The sequence below is a fragment of the Nicotiana tabacum genome, chromosome 1, assembly GCF_000715075.1.
Source record: "Nicotiana tabacum cultivar K326 chromosome 1, ASM71507v2, whole genome shotgun sequence".
Lineage (NCBI taxonomy): Eukaryota > Viridiplantae > Streptophyta > Magnoliopsida > Solanales > Solanaceae > Nicotiana > Nicotiana tabacum.
The window spans coordinates 99203689-99230094 of NC_134080.1; positions in this window are offsets into that span (position 1 = coordinate 99203689).

Here is a 26406-nt window from a genome sequence, read left to right on the forward strand (position 1 = left end):
CCTGCAAAAGAAGCCATCTGAATCATTCCAAGAATATGCATGTCGATAGAGATCAGAGGCTGCCAGGGCCTAACCTCTGTTGGACGACAGTGAACTGACTAAGTATTTCATCAGGGTCCAGGAAGGGATTTACTTTGAGAAAATGGTGAGAATGATGGGATAGAAATTCCTTGAACTAGTCAAGATGGGAGATTTCTTAGAAGAAGATATATAGTCCGACAAGGTACAATCCATGGTTGCACTGTAAGCAGCTACACTAGTGCAAGAAATTCGAGTGGGGTTATCAAGAGATAGTAGTCCACGATGAATGAAGCTAGTCAGCTTATTTGGAACACGCAGTCCCGTTCATAGAAGGGATAGACGGGGTCGTTTTCCATGCAGTTGAGATCATACAGACCACCGAAATAGAAGCAACTGAGCAAAACTTGAGAATGCAATTGCCATATAGATCAAAGATGGCCATGAGGGAAATGATGAAATACGGACACAGACCAGGAACCGGGCTGGGAGCCCGATCAAAAGGGATAACAGAACCGATTGAGCCAAATGGGTATAAAAGAAGAGTCGGCATAGGGTATCAGCCTCCGATTGGGAATATTTGTACTGGTAGCTCTGGGAAAAAGGCTTTTGTGCCAGAGCATATTTTGGGTATGGGCTAGAGCTCAGTGCCAGAGGACGATATTGTCGATGGGATGAGAGCGTTGTTTGTGACCATAATTGAGGAATGTTGTGAAGGAATTGATACCAAGACACTGACCATTCGGAATGCCGAACCAGGAGAAGACTTGCAGAATTGGACCGTCAGCCCGTCTTTGGTTCACTGGGAGTTTTGGTAGTGTAGAATTGTAAAATTTTTGAAAAAGTGCACGATCAATTGAGGCATGAACCGTGTATGTACCTTTTTTTATTTGCCTTTTTGAATTCTCAGACGTTCCTCTTTGAATGAAATAAAAGAATTGCTTTCTTAAAATTATTGCAAATTTATTTATTGCTTCATTTATACTTAATTTTTCTTTTCAATAATCAAAACGATAAAAACCAGCGTTCCGCGATTGTGACATGTAATGAAAACCTCGAGCAAAACAATCCAGATTATGAGGAATACGACAAGAGTATGATGCCACGTAATCTCCCACAAGAGACCGAACAGCTGGAAAGCTAGAAAAAGCCTAAACTTAATGAGACATAAGTGGTCAACCTCGGAAGAAAGAAAGACGTTAAAGAAACCCAAATCAACACCCATCTAGAAGCAGAGCAGAAGGAAGAATTGGTTGAGCTCCTCGGACAATACATCGATGTGTTCGCATGGTCATATGATGACATGCCTATGTTAACTACTGATATCATTTCGCATCAATTGCCTACCAACCCTGCTAGACCACCAGTCAAGCAAAAACCCAAAAACTTCAAGCCTGACCTGAGTTTGAGGATAAAAGAAGAAGTAACCAAGCAAATAGAGGCGAATGTAGTGAGAGTCACCAATTATCTGAGTTGGTTAGCAAATATCGTCCCAATACCCAAGAAAGATGGGAAGATCAGGATATGTGTGGATTACCAAAATCTCAACAAAGCCATCTCGAAGGACGATTTCCCTTTACCAAACATCCATATACTCGTCGACAACTGCACGAAGCATGTACTACAGTCATTCATAGATTGTTTCGTCGGGTACCATCAGATCCTGATGCACGAAGAAGATGCAGAAAAACAACCTTCACTACACCTTCGGGAGTTTACTGCTACAGTGTCATGCCATTCAGTCTCAATAATGCTGGTGCTACTTACATGAGGGCCATGCTGACCCTCTTTCACTACATGATTCATAGAGAGATCGAGGTATATGTGGATGACTTCATCATCAAGTCTCGAAAAAGTTCACAACATTTGGACGACTTGAGGAAATTTTTCGAATACTTGCGGAGGTATAGCTTGAAGTTGAACCCTGCAAAATGTGATTTCGGAGTCCCTGCAGTAAAATTTCTAGGTTTCATTATAAGTAGAAAAGGGATAGAATTGGATCCTTCAAAGATCAAAGCCATTCAAGAGTTGCCACTGCCCAAGAGTAAGAAAGATGTGATAAGTTTCTTGGGTAGACTGAATTACATCAGTCGTTTCATAGCCCAATCTACAATAATTTTTAAGCTATCTTCAAGATGCTAAAAAAGATGCTGCCACAAAGTGGACAAAAGAGTGTCAGAAAGCCTTTAACCGAATTAAGGAGTATTTGTCAAATCCACCAGTGTCGGTTCCCCCAAGACCGGGAAACCATTATTATTGTACTTGTTGGTCTTGGATAATGCCTTTGGATTTGTGTTGGGATAGCACGATGAAACCGGAAGAAAGGAGCAGGCCATCTACTACTTAATTAAGAAGTTCACACCATTTGAGGCCAAATACACTTTGATAGAGCGCACTTGTTGTGCTTTGACTTGGATCACCCAGAAATTGAGGCATTACATGTTAGTGTACACCACACATTTGATATCTCGGCTCAACCCACTCAAGTATATCTTTCAGAAGTCGATGCCTACAGGAAAGTTAGCTAAGTGGTAGATTCTTCTTAGTGAATTTGACATTGTGTACATAACCCAAAAGGCTATCAAAGGACAAGCTTTAGCTAACCACCTTACAGAGAATCCAATGGATAAGGATTATGAACCGCTAGAGAAGATATCGCAGAGTCATATCCTGGATGGAGAATGCTTTTCAACGGAGCAGCAAATTTCAAAGGAGTAGGAATTGGGGTAGTCCTGATTTCGAGATCAGGACAGCACTATCCATCATCATCAAAGATAAGGTTCCCTTGCACCAATATATGGCCGAGTACGAAGCATGCATCCTTAGGATCTGGATGGCATTCGACATGGACATCAAAGAGGTTTTGGTCATAGGGGATTCTGCTCTATTGATACATCAAGTCCAAGGGGAGCGGTCTACCAAGAACGTCAAGATCCTTCCACACGTGCACTACATAAAAGAGTGATGCAAGAAGTTCACAAAGATTGAGTTCAAGCATGTTCCTAGGATCCAAAACGAGTTTGTGACGCTCTTGCCACCTATCATACATGATTCAGCATCCAGATAAGAGTTATATCGACCAATCGAGGTAGAGATCAGGGATCAACATGCGTATTGTTTTCATGTAGATGAAGAGACTGACGCTAAACCATGGTATCACGACATCAAAAAATTCCTCGATACAAGAGAATACTAGAAGAGTGTTACTAATAGTCAGAAGCGAGTGCCCAGAAGGTTGGGAAATCACTTTTTCCTTAACGGGGATGTCCTGCATAGGAGGACCCCAGACTTGGGTTTGTTGAGATGTTTAGATGCCGCTGAGGCAACCATACTATTAGAAGAGATACATACTAGAACGTGCGCGCCTCACATGAACAGTTTCACATTAGCCAAGAAGCTCTTGAGAGCCAGATACTTTTGGATGACCATGGAAAGTGATAATATCTGTTACGTGCAGAAGTGTCACTAGTGCCAGATCTACGGGGATTTCTTTCGAGTTTTGCCCAATGAGTTGAATATGATGGTTTCCCCTTGTCCGTTTGCCGCTTGGGGCATGGGTGTGATTGGACCAATAGAGCTCGCGGCATCAAACGGGCACCGTTTCATCTTGGTAGCCATCGACTATTTCACCAAATGGGTCGAGGCGTCTACCTACAAGGCCGTCACAAAGAATGTAGTGGCGGATTTCGTTCAAAATAACATCGTTTGCCGATTTAGGATTCCCAAGTCAATCATCACTGAAAATGCAGCTAACCTCAACAGTTATCTCATGAAGGAAATTTGTGAGAAGTTCAAAATTGTCCACCGCAACTCTACAGCCTATATACCAAAAATGAATGGAGCAGTTAAGGCAACTAACAAGAACATCAATAGAATCCACTGGGGCAACACCATACATGGTGGTATATGGCACAGAAGATGTGATACATGTAGAGGTCGAGATACTATCCTTAAGAGTCATCCAAGAATCCAAATTACATAATGCAGAATGCATATGGGTCAGAGAGGAGCAACTCATGCTCATTGACGAGAAGAGAATGGATGTAGTATTCCATTGTCAACTGTATTAAAATAGGTTGGCCAGTGCATTTAACAAAAGAGCGAAGCCTTGCCAGTTTACACCGGGGCAGTTGGTTCTGAAGAAAATCTTTCCCCACCAGGAAGGAGCCAAAAGAAAGTTCACACCAAATTGGCAAGGTCCTTACGTGGTCCACCAAGTGTTGTCAATTGGAGCTCTAATTTTACAGAAATGGACAGAAGAGTCAACACGAAGCCCATCAACTCAGATGCAATCAAGATATACTACGTTTGAAGTCAATAGAGTTAAGGTTTAGCTGTAACAAAACTATGCTAAACCTGACTTCCCACAGAGGGATAAGTAGGTAACTCATTCGGTCTCTCTCACCTTTCTTTTGTAATAGAAGATCCAAATATCATTTTATATGTTGCTCAAAACTACGTCACGACATTATTTCTTCTGGAAGGAATATGTAGGCAGTCCTCATCGGATTCAATTGTCTTTTGTAATTGAACTACGTTGTGGCCTGATTCCATTTGGATACGTAGTCAGTCTGAGTCAGACTCGGCCATTTCATTCTTAATCTCATCGTTTTGCATCCGTTGTAATCGAACTACATCTTGGTCTGATTCTGTTTGGATACGTAGTCTACCTGAGTCAAGATCGGTCATATTTATCATACATTCTTTATCATCATTCATAAACTACGTTCAGACCTGATTTTGTTTTGGATATATAGGCAACTTGAAAGGGTTCAGTCATAACACTAGGAGACCTTTGTAATGCATTAGTTCAGATTAGGACACAGTCACAATGGCCAACAGCCACATCGTCAGAAGCATCGTGGAGGATTGACATTAATGGGATATAATTTTCAAGGAACAATGCTTGCATTGAAGAAACTTTCAAAACGTGTCATAATCCGGAACAACAACATTTGCTATAAAACAAAGATTTTCAAAATGTTTTCTAAAAAATATTGTAATTTGTTCCACCTACTAAATTTCATAGATTTTCAAAATATTGTAATTTTTTCCACCTACTGAATTTCATAGCGTAACCTGACCCGGGGAGAGCCAGTACTAGAATCGAAATGAACCAACCCCCTTCCCCCCCCCCCGCTAAGAATTTTTCTTTGAGTACAGGAATTTTTAGAAATATGCTGGGGTAAATAACGAATCTGCCGCTCTCTCAGGACTATCCTCCCTCCCTCTATTTCAAATTTTCCTAGTACAACGAAAACTAACTCTAAATCCTTGCAGGTATCCTGTAATAAGACCGCTAACGCGAACAAGGCACATTGTATACATAACAAACTAATTGCTCAATCAATCGGACCACCTTGTACAAAGCGAGCAGCTGGCTTCACCAACTGGAGCCCTGTATATAGCAAATCACCAGCATAATCAGTCGGAGCACCTTGTACAAAACGAGCCGCTGGCTTTACCAACTGGAGCCTTGTATATAGCAAATCGTCAGCTCAATCGATCGGAGCGTCCTGTATAAATCAAATATCGGCTTCGCGAATCGAAGCCCTGTATATAGGAAATTGTTTGCTTCATCAACGGGAGAGATCCGCACCGTTTCTCCATCACATTAGAGACCAAAATCGACAGTTGCAAACCTCGTCGCCAACGTTCTGCCAATTGATAGCCGTAACTTAGCCTCGCAGTCAAGAGTATCTTTTGGGCATGCTTTTCTTTTCCTTATTGTTATCTTGAATATTTTGACGTTTTGCTCGTGTAGCCTACATGAAAGATTATGTTTTTCTTCAAGTCAATCGCTCCCATTAAGCGGAGATACTTTACATTTTCAGTGCAAGGCTATCCCAACAAGCGGAGACGCACTCTACAAAATCAATTGCTCCCATCAAGCAGAGATACTTAACTTTTTCAGTACAAAGCTCTCCCAACAAGAGGAGATGCACTTTACAAGTCAATCGCTCCCATCAAGTGGAGATACTTTCAATGCAAAACTCTCTTAGCAAGCGGAGATGCATTCTACATTACAAGCTAACTACTCCCGACATAAAGAGACTCAATTACATAGCTCGGTGAACAATCGAGTCAAACTCAAGTATCCCATCATCTTGATTCCAAATAACGGCTCGCCGGCAGCCATGCATTATCATTCCTGCATCATTTACATCACAACTTTACATATTCTGGATTGCAATATATAGGTATGTGTGTATTTCATTTTTGCAGGAACGAACATCGCAACGTGGAACTCCTTCTAAGCAGCAGACCAAACAACAATGCTATGAGGGACATCAAACTCATTAGCGGGCCAAGGATCCAAGCTCAAACTTAAAGCAATCAGTAGAATTCTAATTTTTCAAATCTTTCAAGTCAAGTCGCAAAGTCAAAGCTATCAGGAGTGCCAAATCTTCCGTCTCGCAGTATCGTCATAATACGATATTGGGGCAATTCCTACAAGCATCGCTTCCTCAAAGTCTTCACTCCAGAACTACATGAGGCCTGATCCCGTTAAGCCCGAGATATATAAGCAATTCAAAGCCAGAATTCGGCCTCTAACTCTCCTAAATCCTCCTAAAATCTTACTAATCGTACAACTCATAATCTTGGTGCTATTCCTGCTGTATATGCCTAGAGTCTGGATAAAATTGGCTTTGGTTCAATTTCTTTTTTTGATAACTCTTTCCTCGTTTCCGCTTAAAGAGGGGTAGCTGTTGATGGCCAACTTTTACCCTCCCTTTTTAAATTAATTTATTTATACTTAATAATTGGCAATGAATGCTTTGAAAATATTTTAAATCAATAATACCTATTTTCACAAAATTAAGTACTAGTAATTTTGAAATTTATAATTTTTGTATTAGTATTATGGTAATTATAATTAAATATATCATTTTTAGATTGTTAAAATGATTTTTATCTACATCACATAGGCTTTATAATCAATTTAATGAATTACTCCTTAATTTCTAATTAATTAGATTACTATGTTAATAATTCGAAATTAGTGTTATAACTTAGAAAACAAAGTATTTTATAAACAAATTAATTACAATAATTAGTAGTATATTAGATAATTATAATTTTCACTATATTTTATTGAAAATAATTATGTTTATATATTTAATTTAAAAAGGATGAAAATGGCTAAAGGCTATAATTGCAATTCTCTATTAAATTCAAAAGGGTTATTCTTTAAATAAATAACATCCCAAATGACAAGCCCAAAAAAATCTAACATAGTCCAAACCCCCTCCCTACTCTACCTTGGCAATCCAATCCTCTCTCCCTAAACCAATCGCAACGTACCACGTCACCCATCTCCCACACTCATAAAACAAACATATTTAATCTAGATCGTCAATCCGTTTGACCAACGGTCTACGTTTTAGCTCCCATTTTCCTCTTAATTTTAAAATATCCAGAAGATTTAATCCTCACCACTGGATCACAAAGATCTAACAGACACTAAAATTCCCTATCAAAATTATTAACTCCCTCAAATATCAGGACCGTTGATCTAAAAGATCAATGGCCCAGATCAAATCCTTCCACTTTAACCTAGAGACTAGTTTGTCTCACTCCAAACACTAAAATAATTTCACTCAATCCCCGCCACCCTCTTTCCCTTTCCTCTCTCATTTTCTCTCAAGCCCCAGACAATCAATACTAGAAACCTTGCACCAAATCGTGCAAGGTTATGAATCATGACCCAAAATCATTCCCCATGCCTTATAGCTCCACGAATCTTGCTGATATCTTCCTGCTCATCATAGAAATTCAAAATCTCGAGTTCTCTAACACAAACACAAACATGAAACTTCAGTCTTCAAATCTTCTAATGCTGCGGCAGAATTAGAGCATGCATGAGCTCCTTATGATGATTATTCTAAACCAAAGGTCAAATGCAATGACTCTGGACCTCCGGTCTTTGTCCGATGGGTTCTTCGCTTGTAGCAGCTGTCACACACTCATGGTAAGATTCTCACTTGTTTTCCCTTTGATTTCACTCTGATTTCACCTTCTTTGCTATCATCATCCATCCTCCGTCACTCTCACTAATCGATTTGAATCTCTGAAACCCAAGGGTTTCGTAGCCACTATAAATTGGGGCTTTGAATTCTCTCACCTAACAGACCTAACAAGAGCTATGAAACCTAATACGAGCACCAAAAATCACATTAAGATTTCAATGTTCAGGCTCTCTTACTGATTTTTTTTCTCTTTTGTTTCAAAGTTCTTTCACTGTTTCAAAGCTTGAAACTTTGGTTCCTATACGGCTAAGTTAAACTTTGTTTGGTCTTCTGCATAAAAGGAGGTCAGTATACTTCGACCTCTTCTCTTTTAACTGTCTCATTCGAAATTATGGATACACTTTTGTCTTTCTATTGACTACTTTCGTTTATGATGTTTGTTATTAGTGTATAACTGTTTGTTTTAGCCTATAATGATTTGTTATTGATTTACAACTGACTAATATGCTTTTATATGACTCAAATAAGTATTGATTGAGCTATTATATGACCTTGATGACTACTATTCTGAATCAAACAACCTATACAATTAAGTTCCTTAATATGCCTTAATTGCTTCCCATACTTGTTCAAACTTAAGATTTCTTTAATGTTCTATTGTGGTTTTCATGTCTATCACACTAATCATGTTTATTGTAGTATATTATTCTGTACTAGAGGTTGTTATTTGATGATTTTAATTAAGACATATATGAATGCTCAAGGTTTAATCCTTTATCACTTAGTTGAAGTATGCCAAGTTTAAGTGTTTAAGGTGCTCTCTGTCTTTACATGAGTGTTTGTTAATCTTGAAGTAGCCTTGAGGCATTACTGTGAAAACCTTTGTCTTTATATAATTGTTGATTACATCTGAGAGCCACATTGCATAAAAAGATATCTTGAGGTAACTAGGTTAACTCTAATGAGCTTCTAGAACTGCTCTTGTATGCAATCTATCATGATCAGATTATCTCTTATGAATTAAGCTTCAATTGTGCCTGTTGTGACTAGACAATAACTATTATCTCAGTAGGTTGAGCCGAACTTCATCATGTTTAGATATTCACCCTTAATCTGTACAGCTGAATTAGACCTACTTAGTATAAGGTCTCCCTTATCCAGAACTTCTTTAATGATATTATTGAATCACTTTATAATGATTGAAACCCAATCCTGCTTGTAAAACCTTGACTGGAACATTGAATGAGAATTTTGTATCCACCTCTATTTGTCCTTTATGTCCATGCTTGTGCATCCAGTATCATTAAAACCTACTGAGTTTATTTGAGTCTACTGTAATCCACTATCAGAACTAAAGAAAGACTTTGAGCTTATCTACTTTGCCTGGATGTTGTAATGTGCTTTGACCTTCAAATAAAGACAGCATGAATGTAGACCTAGAGCACTTTGAATAATGTGGTCATGTAATATGCTTAGGGTAATACTAGCCTGTTAACCAGCTCAAAAAGCTCCACTAATGCTCTTTAAGAGATTCCTACATGAAGCTAAAAACTCAACATCTAATATAAGTCAAGACTTAGTTTATAATCTCGCTAAGTGCCTTTGTATATGTTCTTTTTTGTGATCCTGTCCTCATTCCAGTTCTTTAATGCTTCTGTTTGTCCTTCATGATTTCATGCATATTTGCACTGTCTTGACACTTGTAACGACCCGATCGGTCGTTTTGAGCAATTGCACTTTGTTCGAAAGTTTGAGGACATGAGTAGCTCTGTATGGAGTATTATGACTTATTTGAATCGTCGATTTTGGTTTCAGGTTATTCGGAATTGATTTGGAAGAATGATTCTCACCTAGAAGCTTTAAATTTAAAAGGTTTGACCAAGTTTTGACTTTTTTGAATTTAACCTCGAATTGGATTTCCGATGGTTCCGTTAGCTCTATTGGGTGATTTTGGACTTAGGAGCGCGTCCAGATTGTGATTTGGAGGTCTGTAGTAGAATTTGGCTTGAAATAGCAAAAGTTGGAATTTTGAAAAGTTTGATCGGGAGTGGACTTTTTGATATCGGGGTCGAATTCTGATTCTGAAAGTTGGAGCAGGTCCATAATGTCAAATGTGACTTGTGTGCAAAATTTGAGGTCAAGCGGATGTGATTTGATAGGTTTCGGCATCGGTTGTGGAAGTTTGAAGTTTCAAGTTTACTGATTTCGAATTGAGGTTTGATTCATCGTTTTGATATTGTTATGTGTCTTTTGAGGCCTCAAGTAGGTCTGTGTTATGATATGGGACTCCTTAGTATGTTCGAACAGGGTCCCGAGGCGCTCGAGTGAGTTTCGGATAGGTTTGGGTTGTGTTGCGCTCGTTTTTTTATGTTTCGATGTCGTATTTCAAGCATAAATGGTACTACATTAAAAAAATGAGATGCAATTTCTGTTTTTATTGAAGCATTAGATCCCTATCATAATTACAGAGCTATAGCAAAAAGAATCATCGAATTTGGACATCGTATGAAGATTTTATGGTAATTTTACTAAGAATTGGGTTGCCAAATTTTGAAGATTAATTACGAAATTGCCACTGATTTCGTATTTGAAAACTTGCACTATTTTCAAATTTTAAAACCAATATATCTCCTTCAATATAAGGCCAAATGGAGTGATTCAAGAGCCTGACTTGACTAAAAGTTCACAAGAAATCCATTGGAGGCATCAAAAGTGAGTTTCAAGATCATTTGGCACGAGAAGCGAGGCAGAATATCTGGAAGAAAAATATGTAAAATAAGGGTTTGTTCATTTAGTCATATTTTGAGCTGGGGAGCTCGGATTTGGGCAATTTTGGAGGCGATTTTCACCATGTTTACTTTGAAAATGGTAACTACAATTATAATTGATTTTGTGGTTCTTAAAATAGTTGTTAGTCAATAGATGCTAATGTAAGTAAAGAAAATAAGAAATGCAAACCAATAGGATCACAAGGCTGGGCCTCGAGCTGGCTGGAGCAAGGCCTCGAGGTCTAGATGGGGCTAACAGAAATGGACAATTGGTGAAGAATCAATAATAGTGGGGGCCTCAAGGATGGCCTTTTGCGGTTAATAATGAGCAATAAATGAAGAACAATAAATGAACAATGAATGAACAATGAAAGAATAAGCAATAAATGCGTAGAACAATTGTTTAAGCAAAGAGTAAAGAATGTTGTATTGTATTCAATATGTTGTGTAATAATCTGAATCCCTTTACAAGATGATAAGGGTCCCTTTTATATAGGAGGGGTGAATCCCAACACAATACATGTCTAATAAATGACAAAGAAATGTTACTAATATAGCTGTATAACAGCTCAATACGGATTTGTACTATTCCTACAGACTCTGCCAGTTCTCATCGAGTGCCCTCGGGGGTTTTGCGCCCTTCCATGATGGCCGTCGATTTTCATACTGCCTCGAGGTGCACCATGATAATCTTCGATGTACCCTGCCGAGGCGAATGCTTCAGGGATGGGCCTTGGACTGTGCTTTGATCCCATCGAGGCCGGTCTTGAATTACCACGGGAGTCTTAAAACGGTCTTCCCTGATTTTGGTTGTACACAAATAGTCCCCTTGTTTCTTAGAGTGAAACGATAAGAAACGAACTTGACCCCGATTTTCTCGAACCTCTCGTGATGATATCATGCTCGTGACGTAAGCATTCGAAGTGACTGAAAAATCCTATCGGTTTGTCTTCCTAGAAGCATTGAATATACCACCGGTTCGTTTTCCCAAAAATGTTGATTGTGCCACCGATCCATTTCCCCAAAAGCATTGATTGCGACGTAGATACGTTTCCCCAAAGGCATTGATTGCGACGTCAGTTACGTTACTGTCTCTCTATAAATGGGGGATTGCTTGAACCAAGACTTCACTTAGTCCTTCTTCAACAACAGCCTTTAGCCCTTTCTAGTCTCTACATCCTTCTCCAAACTCCTATTTCTATGGTTCAAACTCGTGGCCATAAGGTCATACGGTAGCAACTTTGTCAGTTATGCCATGGCTCTTTTTCAGAGCTTTTCTCCACTGAGTGGGATTATACTGGGTTGTTGTTGTTGTTGTTGCTCCGAAATAATGAGAGAGAGGCCTCAAATTCTTCCTACATCAGAAGATATGTAGACTGTAAACCGCTGCTCATCTCTCTTAACTTCAACCTGGTGTGGCACTTCACTCTTTTTTATTTCCATGGAGTGAGGTGGCGCTATCTACTAACTTTTGCATCCCATACCGGTGCAATATCTAAAGAAATGGCTTCATAATAGTAGTGCTGACGAGACCCATACTCGCCAAGTTTTTTACCGGGCCACAATTTTCCCTGCTTGTTAAAAGCTTTTGCTCTTTGATAGGCTATAGCCTTTTCCTCATCTATTGTTGCTTCGAAGGAGGTTCTCAAAGACAATGCTCTGAAGATCAAAATGGGGTCCCCAAGGAAATGGTTCTTGAAGATGTCACTCCCGAGGATATACCCTCGAAAGTAGATTAGGCTTTTGAGCTATTTTTTTTTTGCTTCTTTGTTTCTATGTAAGGACCCCTCATGGGTCTTTGTAATCGTCTTTTATTAATATAAGAGTTTCTTTATTTTGCCTTCAACTTGCATTGAACTCCATTTTGCCTTCGTTTGTGAGAAATCCAAGTGTATGACTTTATCGATCGATCCGAATACTGGACCTGGTCATAATAAACCCTTAGGTTTTTAATTGGGTAATATGACATTCTTTGGAGCTCTCTACTATCCCTTAGACTAAGCCTGGATTGATTTGATGCGAACTTAGGTTGCCGAGACTTCTGGGCTCGAATTGAGTGAGAGCAGGATCTTGATTTTTGAAATACGCTAGCCTTTTTAAGCCTCGCTGATAGTCCTCGTGTGGTAAGTTTCTCAAACTAAAGCATCTTTTAGATTTCGCAACCGAGTGGGTATTTGCTCGATCATCTGAAAATAAGGATATCCCTTAGGCTTTTACAAATAATCCCCAAGCGAGAGTTTGCTCAAACTCGGGCAGCCCGTAATTGAGCGAAAACTTGTTCAAACTTAAAACAAAGATAGACTTGAGGCCTTAAAAATAGTCCTTTAGTGAGAACCTGCTCGAACTTGGGTAGCCCGTGGGCTAAATAATCTAGTTAGCGTTCGCTCAAACTCGAGAGAAAAAGTAGCCCTTAGGCTTTATAAATAGTCCTCGAGCGAGAACTGGTTCGAACTCGGGTAGCCTTTGGGCTTAATAATCGAGCGAGCTTTTGCTCGAACTTGAAGTAAAGATAGCCCTAAGGCTTTATGAATAGTCCCCTAGTGAGAATTAGCTCGAACTCGGGTGGCCTTTGGGCTTTGATAGCCAAGCGAATGACTACTCGAGTCCAACTCGTAGATTGTTCTTAATAATTTCTGACAATCTGATTCCCAATGCTTTGGTTCTGACGCCAACATCATGATGTAAGCGGTTGAAGTGACTGAAGGGTCACTTTGGTATGATTCTCAAAATCATTAATTGTAGGCAGCCAACGGTCGGCCTTTTGGCTTCCTCAGCATGTTCAAACGATCTTTATAAATAGATAAAACATCATAACTTTGCCGATATTACTCCCTTAGTGCTTCCAAGATTTCATTTAGCCCCTTTCAATTTCCTTGAACTCTCCCTTTTCCTTTCTAACAACATTTTCCATTTTCTCGGATCCTTCTCTCTAGAAATGGCAAAGACCTCTAAAACTGTTCCTCAAAAGGAAGAAGTTTCATCGTCTTCTCGAACAACTAAAGGTAAACCGGTAGTTCCTCCTAGTATCGAGAAGTGTACTACCAGGACTTGTGATACGTCTTCTAATTTCCAGGTTGAATATCCCTCCTCCGTTCCAGGACAATGCGAACCCATGTCTCGATATATCAGTTTAATAACAAAAATCAAGAAAGTGAAGGCCGACTACCATTTGGGGAGGGCGGTGCAAGTAGAGATTCCTTCAAGAGGAGAAGACATAACCAAGCACAAGGCCGGTTTCCTCAGTGTATACACATATCCTTTCACCTTAGGCCCGGTAGAAGCCTCTTTACCATCGATAGATCCAATGATCCTTGATTTCTACAGCCAATATCATGTGACACTTGGACAAATCAATCCATCATTCTAGCGCATTGTTTATATGATCAGGTATTTCTCAAACATGGTTGAGGTGATGCCTTTTACCCTTGACCATCTAATTAGACTGCATAGTCCCCGACTTTATCGAGGTGGCCTAATTAAGCTTAAAAGTCGATCCCCGAAGGCCTTTTTTCTAGAATCGATGAAGTCAAGGACCGAGGGCGGATGAGCCGCTTTGTCCGAGTCAGGACCTCGGACTTGATCCCTGCTGAGAGAATGCCATTCCCCGAGAAATGGAATATAAATCATAAGTAAACATGTTTCGCTGATCGGATACCTTTTCTTGACTTTGAATTAACTTTCTTTAATGATACAGCTATTGAGTGGTACCTCAGTGCTGTCAACGATCTCCCGGGTTGGGTCCAATGACTTGATTCAATCTGACCATATGTTGAGCGTGTGTGGCATGATCTGGCTAAGACCCATTGGGAGGCCAAAAATCATGGTGAGTTTTTATCTTTGTTCATACTTGAGCTCTTTAGAGAAGATATCTCTCTCTAGTACTCTCATCCTTTGTACCTATGTAGGCCTCGGAGAGGCCGTTTTGATGAGGGAACCCCCGCCTGGGGAAGCAGATATCCTAAAGCCTGCTAAGGAGAAAAAGAGAAAGAAGAAATCACTGGTCGGGTCCCTAAATCCAAAAAAGGTTAAAGTTCAAAAGCCCGAGGCCGATTTAGTGGCCTCAACTTGGGAGGCGGCCGGAGAGTGATGGCTGCCCACTGGTACTTAGGGGGAGAAGAAGTGTTGTTGCCTCGAAATCTACTAAGCTGAAGGTGACTGAGCCGGAGGCTGTTGGAATTGAGGCCGCCGAGGTGGTCCCGACCCGAACTAAGGGAATTGTTAAAGGGGGCTTAGACGAAGTCCCCGGGCTGACCAACAACCATAGGAGAGATGAAGCCAAAGAAACCAATGATGAAGCCTCTCATAGGAGAGAAAAGGCCCCCGTCGACCCAGACGAGGTGATCAACGTAGATGAGCTTCTGTCGGGCCAATCATTCTCTCCTGGGAAAATACGGGATGCCCAATATATGAAAACTCCTATCGTGGGGGCATCCCCCGGAGAGAGTAGTATGTTTGAAGGATATTTTATTGGGGTTGAGGGAGGCCCCTTATCGATGCCTCATTGATCTTTGAAGAATCCGAGAAGCTTCGACAACAGGTAATGTTGATTTGACCGCTGTATTTTGAGTTTCGATTCTTGCTTTTTTGACTCCCTTTTTCTGTGTTTTCAGGCCTTAAAGCTCTCTAACCAAGCCTTTTCTAAGTCACAATCAAAGTTGGTTCGTTGTGAGGACAAATTTAGGAAGCTCGTTTCTGAATTGGGTGAACTCAAGGCCCTTCATGCCCAAAAGGAAGGGGAGCTAGTTGACCTTCAAGCTTATTTGGAGAGGATATCTCGGGAGCAGGCCGATCTCGATGAGCAGGTAATACGATATTCGTGGGCTTATTTTTGTGCTCCAGTCAATTGAGCATTTGATATCTTAATTTGACTTTTTCAGCTCAAGCAAAAAGATGACCTAATGCGGGAGGAGCTTAGAGTCAGAGATACCGAAATCCTTAGGCTGAAGCAACACATGGATGAGATGTCTTCCAATAAAGAAACTCTTCGAGAGAAGCTGACTTCAGTTGAGTGCCAACTTCAAGGGGCGAGGGGAGAAAGCCGCAAGTGCAAAGCTCTCCATGCTGAACGAGTTGCTGATCTATCTGTAGCTAAGTCCGAAGCTACTGCGCTGATGTCTTCATACCGAAAAGATGTTGTTGCTGCAAATGCTCGAGCTAGGAAGATGTCTAAAGAGGCCGATCTTAAACTATCTCGAGCCTTAGAGCATGCCCGATTAAGATCTCGGAGATAGGCTGTCGAGGATATATATATATATATGCAGGGGGCATCAATTTGTCTACCGAGATCAAGAGGACGAAGGCCCTAGAGGATGAGTCAGCGACGCTGCTTTCTTCCGATGATGGTTTAGCCAGTGAATCGACCAGCGACTCGGAGAATAATGAAGAAGATGGCGAAGTCCCCGAGGGGAAGGGGGCCACCGATGTTCTGGGGGTCAAGGACCAGGTCGTTGAAGGCACAACTTCTGAGGGAGCTCCGGCTGGTCAAGTAACCTCAGTGGTAGATTAGGTTTTCATTTGTTCTTTTTTTGTGTAAGGGCTCCAGGCATGAGCCTTGTAAATACGTCTTCGTGAAACTTTATCATATACACACATATATATATATATGGTTTTTTGCTTTTTGTCATTTCTTGTTTTCCCTTTGCCTTTTTGGAATAAATTTTGATGTTTGTCAATAACCAGTTCGGTGTGTCGGACTTATGATATAAACCCCTCAGGTTTTCATGCTCGACGAGTGATTGATAATAGTTGACCGTTCGGTGTTCGATCCTCGAGTCAAATTTTGACTCAGGCTCATTGACCCTTAGGTTTTCAACATATTGGCCCTTAGGCTCTTACGCATTGGCCCTTAGGCTCTTACGCATTGGCCCTTAGGCTCTTTAGGCTGGCCCTTAGGCTCTTACGCATTGGCCCTTAAGCTCTTTTTAGATTGGGTCGATGCGACCTATAATATGGCAATATTATTTCCCTCATTTTGACTAAAGACTTTTGAAGTATTGATTATGCCTTGGCATGCTTTATGTTCGTCCAACTCTTCGACGGCTCAAACGAGAACCTTGATTATGAGTCGATATGTGACGATAGCTGAGTACCTCGGGAGGCTCGCTTGAAGGTTGAGTTTTTGAAACCTTTTCATCGAAGGCTGATTGTTTTCTAATCCTTTTTATTATTCGGAGCTGATATTATCGAAGCTTATTTGCTTATGCTGAGGGTAGCTTGATTAACCGGTTCTTTTCGAAGTACTTTCCAAGTATTTGGAGGCCTTTAATTTTATGGCAGCGAACGGACGTCTCCGAGCCACGTTATTTTGGTCGGAGCCTTTTAATATGACCATAGTCTTTTTGTTCGGCTGTAGCCTTTAATCCCCGGGTACGGTGACCTTGGCGTCCATATCGAGGGTATGCCTTTTTAGGGGTCTTACAAGTTCAAATATATAGCATTGGCCTTCATTTTGGGGTTATGCCTTTTTAAGGTCTTATGAATTTGAGTTCGCCTCATTGAGGTCTTATAAGCTCAGTATTACCTCATTAAGGTCTGATAAACCTGGGCATGCCTTGTTGAGGTCTTACAGATTCGATGTGGCCTCATTAAGGTCTTACGAGCTCAAAATTGCCTTATTGAGGTCTTACGAATTCCAGTTTTCGATGGCTTCAACGAGCTGACTGTCGATGACAGTCCCCGAGTGTTTGAGGATATTTGGCCCTTAAGCCGTTTTTCATAAAAGTATTTAATTTCTTCAAGTGTTTTGATAAGCAAAGAGGCTTCCTCAATTATTTTATGTATGCGTATATATTTTTTGCCTTCGGAGGCCCAATTATTCTACATGGACATGGTTCATTTGACCGTTTGCCCCAATACATCATTCTCCTATCGGGGTCCTCCTAGGCATAGTTTTGAGTTCTTTGAAGAGGCAACCTCCCGGGGTGATTCCCCCCAGTATTTGAGGAAGATCAAAGGGAAGCCTTGAATACTTGATGAGTTCTCCTTAGGTAGTGTATGGATGTTGCCTCGTTAAAAACCTCGCTAGTAAACCCCGTTTGGGATAAAATTCGGTCTAAGGGAAAAAGAGCGCAATGCATGCTTTAAAACCCAAGGTCATCGAGCTGGAGGGCGCTCCGATTCCTCTCAATCGAACACTTGCAATAAGTTAGTAAAAAGCATAAATAAAAAGGGAGAGGGTTGTACCTTAATGATGGTGTTCGAGGTTTGATACATTCCAATTGCTTGTTCCGGGGACACGGCATGGTCCTTTACTCACTCGTTTGGATGTAGCGGAGAATGTTGGTTGTGGTTGATAGTTGATTTTTTACTTGCCTTTTGGCCTCTTTGATGTAGAGGGCATTGATGCTGGTGCTATGTCGTGAACCGCGAACATCTCTCTTGCTGCATGTTGCTCCTCGTATACTGCTTTTACTCCATCCTTGGTTGGAAATTTCATCGTTTGATGGAGGGTCGAGGGTACTGCCCTCATACTGTGTATCCACGGCCTTTCAAGAAAGGCATTGTATCTCATGTCACCTTCGATGACATGAAACTTGGTATCTTGGATTATACCGGCTACGTTGACCGAGAGGATGATTTCCCCTTTTATTGTCGCACTCGCCATGTTGAATCCATTGAGGACTCGAGAGGCGGGTACGATCTGGTCGAGCAGTCCAAGCAGCTCCACCACCCTCAACATAATTATGTTGGCCGAGCTACCTGGATCCACGAGCACAAGTTTAATCTTAATTTTATTCAAACAAAAAGAAATTACTAGTGCGTCACTATGAGGTTAAGACAAGGTCTCGATGTCCTCTTCGCTGAACGTGAGAGCATCCTCTGGTATGTAACTCCGAGTTTGCCTTTCCCTTGTGATGGATATTTTTGTCCGTTTGATAACGGGTTCCTACGGGGCGTCGACCTCTCCAATGATCATGTGGATAACGTGTTGTTGTTTTTCTGGTTCATTTTTCTGTTCGCCTCTCTTTCCCGAAATTGGCTTTTAGCTCGGTCGCTGAAGAATTCTCGAAGGTTCCTTTCACTGATCAGTCGGGCTACCTCTTCTCGAAGCTGCCTACAGTCCTCGGTCCTATGACCGTGAGTGCCGTGATATTTACACATCAAGTTAGGGTTCCTCTGTGAAGGGTCTGATAGTACGGGTTTTGGCCACCTGGCATCTTTGATTTTCCTTATGGCTAATACGATGCCCAAGAAATCGACGTTGAAGTTGTACTCAGATAGTCGGGGCGCCTCTATCGGCCCAGCGTACCTATCGAACCCGGATTTACTCATGAGTCCCTGAGAATTTTGACCTCCATCCATCCTTCGATCTCCTCGAGGTATGTTATGCCTTGGTGCATTTCTTCGATCTTCTACATACAGCTGGTATATTTCTTTGTTTGATCTTGGCTCCCTTCTTGTAAACCTTTGCTCCTTTGTAAAGATCCTGTTAGGATATACTAAGCCCGAGGGGGCCTCTAGTTGGTCATCTTCGACCCTGATCTTTGATTGGTACCTATTGTGTACATCCGCCCAGGTCACGGCGGGATATTCAATCAAATTTTGTTTTAATTGCCTTGAAGCTACTGAGCTTCGTTCATTCAACCCTTGAGTGAAGGCATGTACTGCCCAGTCGTCGAAGACTAGTGGTAATTCCATTCGCTCCATCTGAAAACGAGATATGAATTCCATTAGCATCTCGTTCTCTCTCTCTGTTTGATTTTGAAGACATTAGATTTCCTGGTGGCGACCTTGATGGCACCAGTGTGTGCCCTCACAAAAGTATCCTCCAACATGGCAAATGAGTTTATTGAATGTGGGGCAGGTTTTGATACCACATCACATCCCCCTTCGATAGCGTTTCTCCAAATTTCTTCAATAGGATAGATTCTATCTCGTCATCCTTTAAGTCATTTCCTTTTACAGCACAAGTATAAGTAGTGATGTGCTCATTGGGGTCCGTGGTCCCGTTGTATTTTGGGATGTCGGGCATTCTGAATTTCTTCTGGATGGGCTTCGGAGCCGCACTCTATGGGAATGGTTTCTCTATGAACTTCTTTGAATCTGCGCCCTTCAGAATCGGGGGCGCGCCCGGGATCTGATCGACCCTCGAATTATAAGTCTCCACCCTTTTATCATTATCTTCTATCTTCTTTTCTCCGGATTCAATTCTTTTAGTAAGATCCTCGAGCATCTTCATAATTGCGGGGTCTATCGCTGACCTGTTATTGCTCGATCTCTCCGGTGCCTGCTCGACTCGAGGAGCCGTTTCCGGTGCTACTGTGCTTGGGGTTTTTGGTGACTCTGTAGCTGAGAAATAGCCACTTGTTGTGCTTGCAACATTTAAAAAATGACTCGAAGACTAATGCCTCTTTCCTCACCGCGCACACTTCTGTCTGTAGGAGAGCTTACATTGACATGCACATCGTTTTGCGAGCTCACGTCTTTGGGGATTTGTGCTAGTGCCTCCCGTGGTTTTGTAGTGGTGTACCGACATCTACTGGTGCTACCCCTGGGTTTTGCGGTAGTAAACTGGTATATGCACCATTATCTCCCTAAAGCCCAATACCATTGTTTTCACGTGCATTTGCTGAGCTAAACATTTTTTACCTGAAATAAGAGATTCTTGGACAAGAAAAAGAGTGAAGAATAACTTGTGTTTTTAGAAAACTAGCACCAAAACAATCACTATTATTCTTAGCCCCACGGTGAGCGCCAAACTATTTACCTTGAAAATGGTAACTACAATTATATTTGATTTTGTGATTCTAAAAATACATGATCTATTTTAACACTAGATGTTAGGCAATATATGATAAATGTAAGTAAAGAAAATAAGAAATGCAAACCAATAGGGTCACAAGGCTGGGCCTCGAGCTAGCTGGAGCAGGGCCTCGAGGTCTAGATGGGGCTAACAGCAATGGACAATTGGTGAAGAATAAATGATAGTGAGGGCCTCAAGGATGGCCGTTTGTCATTAATAATGAGCAATAAATTGAGAACAATAAATGAACAATGAAAGAATGAGCAATAAATGCGTAGAACAATTGTTTAAGCAAAGAGCAGAGAATGTTGTATTGTATTCAATATGTTGGGTAATAATCTGAATCCCCTTTACAAGATGATAAGGGTCCCCTTTATATAGGAGGGGTGAATCCCAACACAGTACATGTCTAATAAATGATGAAGAAATGCTACTAATACGGCTGTATAATGGCTCTGTACGGATTTGTACTATTCTTGCAGACTCTATCAGTCCTCATTGCGTGCCCTCGGGGGTTTTGCGCCTTCTATTATGGTCGTCAATTTTCATACTGCCTTGAGGTGCGCCTTGATGAATCTTCAACGTACCCTGCCGAGGCGAATGCTTCGGGGATGGGCCTTGGACTGTGCTTTGATCCCATCGAGGCTGGGCTTGAACTGCCACAGGAGCCTTAAAATAGTCTTTTGATTAAATATTCGATTTTTTCAATTGGGATTGGTTGCTTTAGCATTGTTTGATGTATTTGAGTTGTTTTTTGTTAGTTTCGAGCCGTTCGTAGGTTGGAACACACGAGATGGCATTTTTGGAGCATTTCTTGGCTTGTTCGGTATTGAAATTGGCTTGTTTGAGGTAAGTAACGATTGTAAATCTAGTCCTGAGGGTATGAAACCCTGGATTTCGTATCATTTTACTATTTTGAGGTGACGGACACTCTAGGTAATGGGCGTGTGGGCGTGCACTATTGGGGATTTTGACTTGATCTGTCCTGTAGCAACTATAAGTTGCGTATTTGGTTTAAACTATATGATACTTATGTGTTTTAGAAAGAATTTCTGTAAATTGGGCTGAATGCCATGTTTGGGCTTTGTGCCAAAGTTGTTTCGAACCTTAGGGGCCTTTTTCTTACTATCCTCTCACTGTTTTTGATTGAAATCTATACTCAGTCATGTTATACTTACTGATTTCATAACTTAGTCTTTATTACTCTGTTTTGATGCATATAAATGTTGTTTTGGGCTGAGTACCCTATTTTTACTGAGAGCCCGAGTGGTTTGAGAGGTTTATGACTGAGTGAGTCTGAGGGCCTGTTTTGTGAGGATATTTATAGGATTGGGCTGCACGCCGCAACATGTTTTACTGATTCATAATTGAGTGAGGATGAGGGCCTGATTTGTGAGGATATTTATGGGATCGGATTGCACGCCGCAGCATGTTTTACTGATTCATGATTGAGTGAGGCCGAGGGCCTGATAGATTTATACCACGAGGTGTCTTGTTATAGCATTTGGGCTGAAGGAGCCCCTCCGAAGTCTGCACGCCCCCAGTGAGCATAGGTACCTACTGAGTGATATTTTGCCTGAGGGGCTATATATGAGTGATGGTGAGGTATGCCCAAGAGGCTGTCTATGAGTGACTATGAGGTTTGCTTGAGGGGTTGTATGTGAGTGATGTTTTGCCCGAGGGGCTATTTATGATTCCATCATTTTACTCACTGTTGCATTGAGGCTCTGCTTGAGAATTGTTGAAAAATATCTTCAAATGATTTTACTGGAACTGAGTTTAAACGAAATGATTTGATTCAAACTCTTATTTTAAAGCCTATTGTATTTTTACTGAGATTTCATGATATGAACTTTACATGCTCTATTGCTTGTCACTACTGCTTAGCCTTTATTTACTTTGGTTACTCACTGAGTTAGCATACTCACGTTACTCCCTGCACCATGTGTGTCTATCCAGGCGTTTCTAGACTCGATAGCGAGTTTTGATTAATTAGTTGCAGATCCATCGGAGTTAGCAAGGTAGCTGCCTGGTGATCGCAGCCTTGCTTTACTCCCTCTTATCTTTCTTTAGATGTATTTAGTTACTTTCTGTACTATGTTGGTCTTGTTATTGTCAGATACATTATAGTAAATGCTCTTGACTAGTGACACCCTAATATTGGGCTTTTCTTTTCCGCACTTTTTTTTATTTGAACTCCTTATGAAGGTTTTATGTTAAGTAGCTTGGAATTTTCTTAAAATTTTAAAATATCATTTTGTTCTGGTAGTGTGTCGGCTTGCCTAGTACCACAATAGGCACCATCACGACAGGGTTAGTTTTGGGTTGTGACAAGTTGGTATCAGAGCCTAGGTTACATAGGTATCAAGAGTCATGAGCGGGTTTAGTAGAGTCTTGCGGATCGGTATGGAGACATCTGTACTTATATTCGAGAGGCTGCAAAACCTTTAGGAAAATTCCACATTCTTGAATCCTTATCGTGCAATATTGATTCAGCTTGAAGCGTAACTCCTTGAATTCCTTCCACGTATTCGTGTGCGTACACGAGCGCTCGGTATCAGCTGTGCATCGACAGCTTATGATTCCTATATGAGGTGCGATGTGATTTTTGTGTGCTAATGTTGGGATAGTCTGGAGGGCTTGAGGCCGGGTTTTGACTATAGCTTGAGCATTGAGATTCTGATTGTGTGAGCACGTGCATTTGGGACTTATATGCCCGTTTGTGTCCTTATTGGTGGGATTTGTGACTAGATGACTATGGGGTGAGTATGATTTGATTGCGAGATGTGTTCAGATTGTACGAATGTGACAAGAATAGTTTGTTGGAGATGTAGCAAGGACTATTAGGTGTTTGACTTCTGTCTTGAGTTGGCATATGGCCTCGAGCTATGGGTGTGTTGAAGGACCTCTCATGTAGTATAGTTGTGGAGTGAGGTAGATTTTCATGTTGTATTATGAGTTCATACCTAGGAATATTTACTAATTGCATGATGTTTATGACGGTGGAAGGGTATAAAGAGATGTTAGTTTGAGGCGAAGCAGGTGGGTTATCTCCTGCGGGGTGTTTTGAGGTTTTGGTGATCCCTATGTTGTTTGTTGGGATTCCTCTTTTACCAGAGAAACATACGCGTTGCAATTTGAGTTTGGATCGCTTAGAGTGGGATTGACAGGTACAAGGGTGAATGCAAGATTTGCAGATGATTTGAAATACTAGATGGTTTGTGTTGCATGAGCTTATGAAGGATTTAGTTGAATCTCACTATTGTATTATGGTAGTAATAGAGTATGGGCATTGTGAATTTTTGTGTGTTTTGATCTATGACTTTGAGCCAAGTGGGGGAGTCTGCTATTGATAAGTTGATTGCACAGCTAAGTGTCGTAGTGGTTTCAGTTTGAGGTATACTGGTGAATTAGTTATAACTTGCTAAGGTTTAGATCAAGGATGACTCGAGCAAAGGAAATTTCTAGATACGAGTTGTATTAGATTTTATGAGTATATGAGTATTGTGGAATGATTTGAGTTGTTATTGGTAAAGGATGTAATGTGCGTGGAGCAGAAATTTATCTGGTTGCATTAAGGTGGGGTTACATCCTTGGGTGTTGGAGTGTTAATGGGGCACAGGTCGATCGTCCCGTTTGATCAGTCTAATTGAGATTTGAGTAGAGTGGATAACTCTCGAGAACGGTTCTAATGAATTCAAGATTTATATGTGGCAATTGAGAATTTTTGCGGGTGTGTATGTGGCTAGAAGCTAAGAGTTACATTGGATGGTGTCGAGGCTTGCAATATTTCTACTTCATTGTGGATTCTATATTTCAGTATCAGGAAAGTAAGATAAACAACTTGAAATTCACATAAGGTCTCTTCGGAGTGGGTATCTCGGTTTTGGTACTTTTCGGGTGCTTAAGAGAGCATTCAGCGACTAATGAGCCTTAGGGCATTGTGGTTTATGTTAGGGTCTTATGTGGTGAGTCTGGCTTGAGGATTGAGATATTATGGTGAGGAGAAGTATCAATGTGAATGCAATTCAGAAGGAACTCGAATAGATAGGATAGCTTGATGTAGGTTAGATCGGCATGATAATGGGTATGATTAGTTCTTTGGGTGTTTATGAGGTAATGAGTGTCTACAGGTGTTTCGTAGCAATGCTCTTGAGTTTTGGTGACATGCGTAGCTTGGTTGGGTTAGAAGGATTCAGTCCTGACGGTTGGGTTTTGAGCACATGTGATTCAGAGAGTTCTTGATGGTTTCTACCACGGTAGAGAGGTATATCTTCTACTGGCGTGAGGAGCATGTGATGTATAGTCATTTTCTCCTAGATGGGATCAAATGGAAAGTTCTTGGCTAGTTGAGTACGTAGTTGCTTGTGACTCGGAGTGGATTATGAAGTTCTCATATTTATCATGGGATGGCATAGTATATGCGGTATGTTGTGTAGGGTTGAGATTTGCATGTGTAAGGTCACGGTTCAGTTCTGAAAGGAAGGTCATAAATTCTTACGCAGCATGGACAGTTTTAGATGACTAGATAAATGATATTACTAACTGGTATGGCTTGATGAGAGTATACATTTCAGAAAGGGCGATGTGTGGGAGTTATGGATAATTCATTGGTATTGCGGCATTCTCTTGTTTGATCGACTGCTGGAGCTCAAATTTTGCTTTGTGGCACAGAAGAATTTTAGAAGTATTCCTCGTGGGGTGACTGTATAATTGGAGAAGTGTGGACATTCAGGCGATGGAGTTTAGATTAGAGATGGTGATTTGTATGTTCTATGGATTTGCAGATTGGGAGTTCTCGTGAGTAGATTATTTCGTGGTTATGGACCGTAAAAAGTAGCCAAGGTTAGTCAGAGGTTAGTATGTGTTGTGATTCAGTCATTGTAGTCTTTTGGAGGGTTATTTATCTATCGTGGGGGACCAAAGCTGATTTGGGGTTCATTGGTAGGCCCAACATAGAGGTGTGTTTTGCACTGGGTCGGATTTGTTGATTCTGAACTGCTATTATTGAGGGATGTGCCATTCGATTGTTGTTGACCTTATTCGTGTTCTGGAGTGATCTATGAGCTACTCTTCTGTGTTACGAGGGGTTATGATTTGTTGGTTATATGCACATATGGTGTGGTTCTATTGGGGTCTTATAACGGAATTTGAGCGGGAAAAGTATTGTGTGTTGCTTGGTGGATGGCGCATTGGTTATGCTCATTTAGGTTTTGTGTGGCGTTATGTCATTTGCTTCTCCGTGGTTATGGTAATGCACTTTGAGTACTTGATGTCGAATTGCACATGGTTATTGATTTTGAACAAGGTGGCTTGAGGTATATGCCATGGATTAGTGTTTGGACGGGGCACGTATTACAGCAAAATTATGTTGAGGTATGAACCTTTGTGTTAGATTCGTGTGATGGTCCTACAAGGTGTGATGGATTTTCAGTATTTCGTTGTGGCAGTACTTGTAAGCTTGCGGGACAGTCCTCTCGTTTGAGTCAATTTTTCATGATTTGAGTATATTTGGGATGTTGCTATTGGGTGCACAAATTGCACAGGTTATGGCTTTGGATTGTGTTGATGTGTCATGTCATCATAGTGGTCGTGTTGGATGAGATGAGGTTAATGGACCTAGAAAGAATACTATCAGAATTAGTTACAGCATGGTTGGAAGGATAATATCGGAAGTCGACTTAGAAATCTTCTATAGTTCCTGTCGGAGAAGAGGGAGCTCCATGACTTGTTGATCTGACGAATGGTTATGAGTTTCTGCATGTTTCTTTCATCATTGGCAGTATATGAAAGTGTTAGAGTAAGGCTTTGTTTATTAAGAGTTGTATTACCGGTATTCGGTTATTTTGAGCAGCTACTGTGGTTAGGAGTTATTGCCATGAGTGTTTGAGTTATGTGGTATATCATG